Source organism: Bos taurus, chromosome 17 (genome assembly GCF_002263795.3).
Source record: "Bos taurus isolate L1 Dominette 01449 registration number 42190680 breed Hereford chromosome 17, ARS-UCD2.0, whole genome shotgun sequence".
NCBI classification, from domain to species: Eukaryota; Metazoa; Chordata; class Mammalia; order Artiodactyla; family Bovidae; genus Bos; species Bos taurus.
Genome location: NC_037344.1, coordinates 68024038 through 68034665, shown reverse-complemented (window position 1 = coordinate 68034665; position 10628 = coordinate 68024038).

Below are 10628 nucleotides of genomic sequence, written 5' to 3'. Positions count from 1 at the left end.
ACAAACTCTTCCAGAAAATAGAAGAGGAGGGAAAATTTCCCAATCCATTATACAAGGCCAGTATTACTTTGATGCCTAAATCAGATGCTAACTAAAGAATGTCACTCATAATCTGGCTTTAAAAGGATTAGGTCATTAGCCACTGCAGTAGCTGACTTTCTGCCCTGAAAGAACTTCAGAGCAGAGATTAGGAATGAGGCACTCTGCTCTGGCAAATCTGGCAGAACAGGTCTGCAGATAAATAGTTTCAGGAAAGAATTTTATGAACCCAAACTCTTGCATCAAAGCACTAAAATTATTAACTAAGATATCTGTTTCTATTTTAAAATAGTACAATATTTAAATTTAAAAATCAATTGTATTTCTATACACTAGCAATGGCACCCTACTCCAGTACTCTTGCCTGGAAAATCCCATGGACAGAGGAGCCTTGAAGGCTGCAGTCCATGGGGTCTCGGAGGGTCAGACACGACTGAGCGACTTCACTTTCACTTTTCACCTTCATGCATTGGAGAAGGAAATGGCAACCCACTCCAGTGTTCTTGCCTGGAGAATCCCAGGGGCGGCAGAGCCTGGTGGACGGCCGACTATGGGGTTGCACAGAGTCGGACACGACTGAAGTGACTTAGCAGCAGCAATAAATAATCTTGAAAATGAAATGAAAATCATTTCGTTTACAGGAACATCAGAAAGAGTAAAATACTTAGGAATAACTCTTAACAAAATAGCATCTGACTTTTACACTGAAATTATAAAACATTTGAAATAAATTAAAGACAATGTAAATAAATGAAAAGTCTGCCTATGTTCATGGATCAAAACACTTAATATTGTTTAATAGTTTTTAAATTAAAATTTTTTTTTTTTTGCTGCACCCAAGACATGTGGGACGTTAGTTCTCTGATCAGGGATTGAACTCATGCCTCCTGCATTGGTAGGTAGAGCCCTAACCACTGAACCACTGGGGAAGTCCAATATTGTTGTTTTAATACTGAATACGCCCCACATTGATCTGCAGATTCAATGCAATCCTTATAAAAATTCTAGCTTTTTTTGCAGATATTGACAAAGTGATTTTAAAATTCATACAGAAATGCAACTGTTGTGTAACAAAGATTTTGGCCTTTATCTCTGATTCTGGAGAGTGTTTCTGTATCCTGAGAATTACCTGACTGATAGGTGTGTGTGTATTATGAGCTCTATGGATTATTCCTCAGTTTATGCTAATGAATGAGGTGATCCCAAAAGGGGGCTGGTCATCAAAAAGACCAGCTATGTGATTAGAGGGTTGGGGCTTTGAGCCAGCCTAGCACCCAGGGAGAAAAAAAGAGACTGAAGATCGAATCCAACCACATGGCCAATGATTCAGTCAACAATATTTACACAGTAGTTCAGTTCAGTTGCTCAGTCGTGTCTGACTCTTTGCGACCCCACGGACTGCAGCACACCAGGCTTCCCTGTCCATCACCAACTCTGGGAGTTTACTCAAACTCATGTCCATCGAGTCAGTGATGCCATCCAACCATCTCACCCTCTGTTGTCCCCGTCTCCTCCCGCCTTCAATCTTTCCCAGCATCAGGATCTTTTCCAATAAGTCAGTTCTTCAAATCAGGTGGCCAAAGTATTGGAGTTTCAGCTTTAACCTCAGTCCTTCCAATGAATATTCAGGACTGATTTCCTTTAGGATGGACTGGTTGGATCTCCTTGCAGTCCAAGGGACTCCCAAGAGTCTTCTCTAGCACCACAGTTCAAAAGCATTAATTCTTCGGCTCTCAGCTTTCTTTATAGTCCAACTCTCAACATCCGTACATGACTACTGGAAAAACCATGGCTTTAACTGGACGGACCTCTGTTGGCAAAGTAATATCTCTGCTTTTTAATATGCTGTCTAGGCTGGTTTTACACAGTAAAACCCCAGTAAAAACTGGATGCCAGAGCTCATTGGAGCTTTCTGATGATGAACACATAGATATGCTGGAGGATGAAGCACTCTGAATGCATAGGGAGAGGTCATGGAAACTGCACTCAAGAACACCCCTCCTCCCCACTACGTCTTATACTAGACATAAGATGTACCCTTTCTTTTGTACCCTTACAACACAGCTGTAATCAAAGTATATCTTCCCCTCAATTCTGGGAATCATTCCAGTGAACTGTTGAACCTAAGAGGTGTCACGGGAACCTCCTGGATTTGTGGCTAGTCTGTCATAAGCATAGGTGACCCCACTTGACGCTGGCATCTGAAATAAGGGAAATCTTGTTTGACCCAATCCTGTGCCCTTAAACCTGGTGAGTCTGATGCCAACTGTAGATGGTTAGTGTCAGAATTACACCGCAGTATTGCACTCCTGTCAGAATAGCAAGGGACCCGGAAAGCCAAACAATCTTATAAAAGAAGAACAGAGTTAGTGAACTCAGCCTCTCTTCTATGATGAGAAAAACACACGGGGTTCTGAGTTGCTGCCCAGACATTTTACAGGGTGATAACCCTGATCACACCCAGAGTCTGAACATCTAGATAAGGACTTGAGTTTGGGGTGCTTGCTGCTCAGTTCTCACTTTGCTTTTCCCAGGGCACCTTTTAAAGTAACCACTTAAGAGTTAAGTGGTTAAGTAAAAAATTAGTGATCTCCACCCCAATTACTTTATAAGTAATAAGTGCTTGCTACCCTGCTCTTTGAGGCTTCCAAGGTGGCTCAGTGGTAAAGAATCTGCCTTCAATGCAGGAGATGTGGGTTCGATTCCTGGGTCAGGAAGATACCCTGGAGGAGGACATGCAATCCACGCCAGTATTCTTGCCTGGAGAATCCCATGGACAGAGGAGCCTGGAGGGCTACAGTTCATGGGGTCACAAAGAGTCGGACACAGCTGAGCAACTGAGCACATATACCCTGCTCTCTATCTCCAGCTCACTCCTGAGGTGAGACTAAGGATTGCCCTTCCCCCACTCATTATAAACCACCCCACCTCCCATCTGGGATCTATAAGTAAAAATTCTTGTAACTTACTTCCTTTGTGTGGGCATATTGAAACTTTGCCTTCAATCAAAATCACCCCATGAGTTTCACTTCCCCAAAGTGGGAGCTCAGATGCTGAGGGAACTACCTTGGTACCCCATGTGGTGTTCTGTGCCCCGTTATTCAGCAGATCATAATCTGCATATTCTTAACTCAATACACCATCTCCTCAACACACGTTCCAATTTCAAAACAGCTACTCTGCTCTTCAAAGCCCTAATTTCTCCATCTGTGAAATGGGGCTGATAGTTCCTGCCTGAAAGGGCCCATTGGAGGATTCAGGGAGAAGGGGAGTATAATGTACTTATTAAATGCCCGTCCACCAGATCTCTTTGCCCTGCCCAGACATTCTTCCTCAGCTGCTGGCATCCTCCAGTTGCCTACTGAACATCTACAGGAAGTCCAAGGACACAAACCCAACCTGTCCAAATAGAGCTCAGTCCCTCCCTCAGCCCTTACCCCAAGCTGCAGCTCCTCTTCCCGGGTCAAGGCTTCTCCATCTCCCCAGTGCTCACACCAGGCACTTGAGGTCCCCTTACTCAGCCCTCACCATAGCCAATTACCTGCCAAGTCCTAATGGTCACACCTCCTAGAATGCTCTTGGATCTGTCCACTTACTGTCCCCTCACCACCACGTTGCCTTTGATCAGAAACCATGAGCTGTCAGCTCTACCCAAGTCTCCGGATGTGTCTCTTTCTCTAGTTGTCTACACCCTCCTGATCTGGCTGCTTCCTTCTGAACACCATCCCTACCCCTTCCTTGCTCCTGCTGTCACCTCCTTGCAATAAGAGTCTTCTTTACTTTCGTGCATGCCATTTTTCCTGCTAACCTACCAGAAAATGCTAATGCCTTCTAACCTTCAAGATTCAGCTTACCATGAGGCACCACCTCCAGGAAGCCTCTGTGATTCCACCTCTAACCCTTGGTCAGGGTTAGGGGCTGCTCTTCTCTGCTCCCACGTCATTCTGTGCTTCCCACGAATATTTGGTGAGTGCATCGCCAGGCCTTGTGCTGAGCACTTCGTGTCCATTATTTTATATCCTCTTCACTCTTGATGTCATATTTGTACTTTGTCATGATTAAGGCTGGTGCTATAGTTATGCTTGTTTTACAGATGAGAAAAATGTACTTAACTGCTCGAGGTCACACGGTAAGAGGAACTTCCAGATGCAAAACCCAGTTCTGTCTGAATCTCTGAAATCTGCGGTATCACAAGTAACCTAACTTCCTTCCTCAGTCCACCGGATAAGCTGTCTCATTTTTTAAAAAAACCATTGAATTGTACACTTTATTATTATTTTTTTACTTAAAAAATTTTTTTGGCCATACCACTTGGTATGTGGGATCTTAGTTCCCTGATCAGGGATCGAACTCATGACCTCCTGCATTGGCAGCACAGTCTTAACCATTGGATCACCAGGAAGTTCCTGAACTGTCTTATTTTTTACCTTACTGCCATCACCTCCTCTGCAAAAAGCCTTTCTCGCTTCTCTCCTTTCGCCAGCTGACTTAGCTCTTTCTTGCTTGTCTGTTTCCATGGGCAGTCCCAGGGAAATTTTCTGTTAAAATCCCAGTTCCAGCTTCTCTTAAAAACAATCCAGAGATGGTCAACACAGCATCTGAATCTCAGCATGGCAGCAAGGACTAGGGTCAAGTAGCATCTCCTTTTCCCCCCACAGCTTTGGGATGGGGCATGTTCTAATTCCTCCAAGACCTCACCCCTCTCTGATGGCAGCCCCTTCCACCACCAACGCTCTGTGTGTTTCCTGCCTGGAGCCCTCACCCCTCTCAACTCTCCTGACTTTCTCTTGCCTTCCGACTGCGGCCCCTAGAAAGGAAAAATGGTGTCGTCTCTTTCTTTTTTCATCTGGCCCCATCTGATATAACCAACATGTTATCAAAAGTGACAGAACCAAAGGAATTCTTTGCCAAAGCAAAGCTTTAGTCTGCTGCAGCTGTTTGTCCCTTGCCACTGAACACACTAGGTGGTCACTCAGCAGCATCTTTCTTTTTGCCTGCTGCTGTTGCTGCTGCTAAGTTGCTTCAGTCGTGTCCGACTCTGTGCGACCCCATAGATGACAGCCCACCAGGCTCTGCCGTCCCTGGGATTCTCCAGGCAAGAACACTGGAGTGGGTTTCCATTTCCTTCTCCAGTGCATGAAAGTGAAAAGTGGAAGTGAAGTCGCTCAGTCATGTCTGACTCTTCGTGACCCCATGGACTGCAGCCTACCAGGCTCCTCTGCCCATGGGATTTTCCAGGCAAGAGTACTGGAGTGGGGTGCCATTGCCTTCTCCATTCTTTTTGCCTGATTGTGGTCAAACAGGAAAAAGCCCTTTAGCAATCATAGATTACTGGTCATATAACTCCCTCAACTGTGACAGGACTGCCCCTTGGCTTCTGTGGAGAAAACAGTTAACTCAGCTGCCCTGAGATTGAGTGAAGCTATAGTGAAGTTGCTCAGTCGTGTCCGACTCTTTGCAACCCCATGGACTGTAACCTGCCAGGCTCCTCCGTCCATGGGATTTTCCAGGCAAAAGTACTGGAGTGGGTTGCCATTTCCTTCTCTAGGGGATCTTCCTGACCCAGGGATTGAACCCAGGTCTCCCACATTGCAGGAAGATGCTTTACCATCTGAGCCACCAGGGAATCCCAAGATTGAACATCCTTAGAAAGTGCTGCTCACAAGGTTGGCCCTTGGTTGGTGCCTGGGAACTTGGATTTGGGGAGTTTCCCTGGTGGCTCAGATGATAAAGAATCTGCTTGCAATGCAGAAGACCCGGGTTTGATCCCCTCGTCAGGAAGATCCCCCTGGAGGAGGAAATGGCAACTCATTCCAGTATTCTTGCCTGGAGAATTCTATGGACAGAGGAGCCAGGAGGGCTACAGTTCACGGGGTCAAAAAGAGTCGGTCATGACTGAGCAACTAACACTTTCCCTATTTCCAGAACTGATAAGAGTGGTTCACTCTACCTAAGTTATTTGTACAACGTTGTTGTTCAGCCGCTCAGTTGTGTCCTACTCTTTGTGATCCCATGGACTGCAGCACGCCAGCCTTCCTTGTCCTTTACTGACTCCCAGGGTTTGCTCAACCTCATGTCCTTTGAGTCAATGATGCCAACCAACCATCTTGTCCTCTGTCGTCCCCTTCTCCTCCTGCCTTCCATCTTTCCCAGCATCAGGGTCTTTTCCAATGAGTCGGCTCTTTGCATCAGGTGGCCAAAGTACTGGAGCTTCAGCTTCATCATCAGTACTTCCAATGAGTATTCAAGAGTTGATTTCCTTTAGGATTGACTGGTTTGATCTCCTTGCAGTCCAAGGGGCTCTCAAGAGTCTTCTCCAGCACCACAGTTCGAAAGCATCAATTCTTTGGTGCTCAGCCTTCTTTATGGTCCAACTCTCACATCTGTACATGACTACTGGACCTCTGACTATATGGATCTTTGTTGGCAAAGTAATGTCTCCGCTTTTTAATATGCTGTCTAGGTTTGTCATAGCTTTTCTTCCAAGGAACAAGTTTCTTTTAATTTCATTGCTGCAATCACCATCTGCAGTGATTTTGGAGCCCAAGAAAATAAAGTCTGTCACTATTTCCATTCCCCACCCCCACCCCCATCTATTTGCCATGAAAAGATGGGACTGGATGCCATGATCTTAGTTTTTGCTGTTCATGCAAGCAATGTAGTTTATGCTGAATACCTGTTTTCTTTCTGGAAGTTGAATTTTGGCACATGCTAAACAAAGAGTGCTTACGTAACCAGCACTCAAGAAAAACTCTAGGGACTGAGTCTCTAACAAGCCTCCCCTGCAGACAGCAGTTTCACACTTTCGTTGTCACAGCTTGTTGCTGGGGGAATTTAGTATGTTTTCTGTGACTTCCCTGGGAGAGGAACCTTGGATGCTTGTGCCTTGTTTTGGTGGGACTTCATCCCACGTGCTTTTTCTCTGTGCTGACTTTAGCTTTGTATCCTTTAGCTGTGATAAATCGTAGCCATGAACAGGACTATATACCAAGTCCTGTGGGTTCTCCCACTGAGTCAGTGAAGCTGAGGGTGGTCTCGGGGACACCCGACACAGGTTATCTCTGCTTGTCTGGATCCCACTTCCCTGAGGCCTTCTTCCCTGGTTCCCACAGTGGGGAGTGATCGTCCCCTAGGCCCAGTGAAGCTGTATCAGCAGACTTTGGAAATGGGGTCTTGGATCAAATCCTGCTTCGGCTGGCACAGTGCAGGCCCAGGTACATGGCCCCTCTTGTAAAGATTGGTCAGTACCCGTGGCTGGTACTTAATCATGGCTGGTTCAACCTCCCTAAGAGCACAGGCTTTGCAGGCAGACCTGGGTTTGAATCCCTGCTCTTAATTCTCTTACTTTCTGTGATCTTGTCTCTTCATCTGTAAAATGGGTGGAATTGGGTTTAATTTGATGGAATCATGCAAAGTACTGCCCATAGTGCCTGGCACACAGTCACTGCGCAGCAAATGGGAACCTTTATCATTGTTTTGGTTGTAGGTGTTGAAAGTCCTCTCCCCAAATAGACAGGAAGCATCTCACTGTTTTTTGTTACTTTCTCAGGTTCCAGCATTCTCTTACACAAACTAGGTGCTTGAAACTAGGTGTTGAAAGGATATTTTACTCTGTAGCAAAAGGCATGAGTTTGTTGCAAAATAAAAACCACAGAAGTCATTACCATTTAAAAAATCACCTTTGAGTGATTACATGCCCTGCACGGTGCTAAACAGTTTGCATGGACAATTCATTCCATTTACTCTTTACAACAACCTTGTGAGCGCGGTGCTATTATCTTTATCACCATTTTTGTTTTGGCCGTTGCGCTGGGCATTAGAAGAAAGCCAATAGGAAGGCCAGCCACTCATACTCCTGTGGGCTTTCACATCCACTGGGAGTTCTAAAGGAACCTACTGAATTATTGTGTAGGTGTGATTTTGTTCGTTTTTTGGCCACATCGTATCATGTGGGATCCTGGTTCCCTGACCAGGGATCAAAACTGCACCCCCTGCCCCTGCATTGAAAGCGCAGCCTCAATCCCTGGACCGCCAGGGAAGCCGCTATCATCACTGTTTTGAAGATGAGGAAATGAAGCTTAGCACAACTGTGGACTCATGCAAATTAGCGGCAGAGCTGGAATTCAAAACCAGGCATATTATTAATAATCTACTGAGGCTGCTGTAACGAAATACCACAGACTGGGTGTCTTAAACAACAGAAGTTAATTTTCTCATGGTCTGGAGGCTGGAAGTCCAAGATCAAGGTTGCCATCAGGGCCAGTTTCAGTAGGTTTATAGACAGTGGGCATCTCCCTGGCTTTCTGTTGGGGCCTTTCCCTGTGCATGACTGTGAAAAGACTGAGCAAGGGAGCTCTCTGGTGTCTTTTCTTGTAAGAACACTCATCCTGTCAGATCAGGGCTTCACCTTTACAACCTCATTTATCCTTAGTTACTTCCCTAGAGGCACCATCTCCAAATACAGCCCACAGTGTAAGTAGGGCTTCAACATACAAATTTTGGGGAGCCATGTTCTGTCCATAACACCAGGTTCGTCTGACACCAGAGCAAATGGTCACAAATCACTCAACCCCTTGACTTGTTCTACCATTATATTAGGAACCACGTGGGGCTGGGAGGCAGGTGCTTAATTTCCTTCCCTCGGTCAGATATGTTAACCCAAGTGGGACTGCTAAGCTTTCAGAGGTCCTGAAGCATCCCTCTAGAGGGCTTTGTCAGGGAACACTTGAGCGGGCTTCTGGATTGAGAAGTTCGGCTATACTTGGAGTTTAGACTAAAAGGGAAAGAATTTGGAAGAGAGGGGAAACCATGTCTCAGAGATAAAGTCTTTTCTTTTTTAAAAAATTGCTTGCCTGGCTGCACCCAGGTCTTAGTTGCAGCATGCAGCTCATTTGCCTCAAGGTTCATTTGCCTTTAGAAAGATCCATAAATCCTGAAATGTTAACTGAGTATAACTGGATTCACAAGATATAAATTCACAAGACAGTGATGAGGGATATTTGGTTGTGCTAGGCAAACTTGTGGTTTCAACATGCGGGATGGTTTCCTAACCGGAAATTGAGCTCAGGCCGCCTGCATTGGAGGCACAGAGTCTTGGCCCCTGAACCACCAAGGAAATCCCAGAAATATTCTTTTCTATCTATTCCCCTGATCAGAAATGGTTTGCTGGGAGGCCTTTCCAGCCAATGGCAATAGGTAAGGGGAAGTTTCTTTGAAGTGCTGCCAAAAATGTCATTCGAAGCAAATTCGTTGATCTGATTTCTTTTTGTGGTCGGATAGTTTCAGTCTTGATCTTTGTTCTGAGGAAGGATGGAAAATTGTCTATGGCATAGTTCGAATATTCCTTTCGTTTCCTTCTTAGCAGAAGCACCCAGTCTAATCAGGACTTTTTGCTTGCTTTGTAATTATTTACTTAAAGGACTTCCTGTGCATGTTCAGACAAGTAACTCATTCTTCTTGTAAATTATGAGGGGCTTGGAGATTGTACTGATATTCCTAAATACCATTAAGCCAGACAGCTGCTGTGGTTCATTTGCCTTTAGAAAGATCCATAAATCCTGAAACGTTAACTGAGTATAACCGGATTCACAAGATATAAATTCTTAAGACAGTGATGAGGGAAGATGCAAAAGAACGCCAGTTTTTCTTTAAAAAAAATTTTTTTTTAAAATTTATTTATTTGGCTGTGCCGAGTCGTACCATGCAGGATCTTTACTTGCAGCATATGGGATCAGTTCCCTGACCGGGCCTTGATCCCGGGCCTCCTGCCTTGGGAGCGCAGAGTCTTAGCCACTGGACCACCAGGAAAGCCCTAGGAGCTGCAGTTTTAAGCTCTAGGAGTAATATTTAAACCTTGGTTCAGAACCCTGAATTTTTTTCATTTATAAACAAGCAGTTCTAAGAGTTTGAATGCTGTTTCTCAGAATTTTCTATTTTAATCTTCCTTGATCTAGAGACTTAAAAAAAATTTTTTTTTCTTCTGGAAATGAATCAACTTTAAACTGAATTTCCAAAGATCACAAAGGGGAGAGAAGCTGCTTCGGGTGACAGGAGAGCAGTTGTCCAGGAACAGATTAAAAACGCTCTGCTCCACCAAGGTGGAGCTGAAAATGTGCTCGGTGTTTCATACCAGACTAAGTCTTGGTAAAATTATCTATATTTCATGTAGATGAAATGCATTTATTTAAGTGTGGACCAAAGAGACCCTTAGGCAGTTTGCATGGTTTCAAAGTGGAATTCCCTGAAAGACATACTAACAAGACTATTTGTGAAGGTCATGCCTTTGGAAGGAAGATGTGGTTCTAGAGCAGAGGGTAGTAAACCTGTTTCAAATCTAACCCACTGCCTGCTTAGTAAATAATATGCTATAAGGGCTTCCCAGGTGGTGCTAGTGGTAAAGAACCTGCCTGCCAATACAGGAGATGTAAGAGACGTGGGTTCGATCCCTGGGTTGGGAAGATCCCCTGGAGGAGGGCATGGCAACTCACTTCACTATTCTTGCCTGGAGAATCCCCATGGACAGAGGAGCCTGGTGGGCTACAGTCCATAGGGTCGCAAAGAGTCGGACGTGACTGACGCAGCTTAGTACG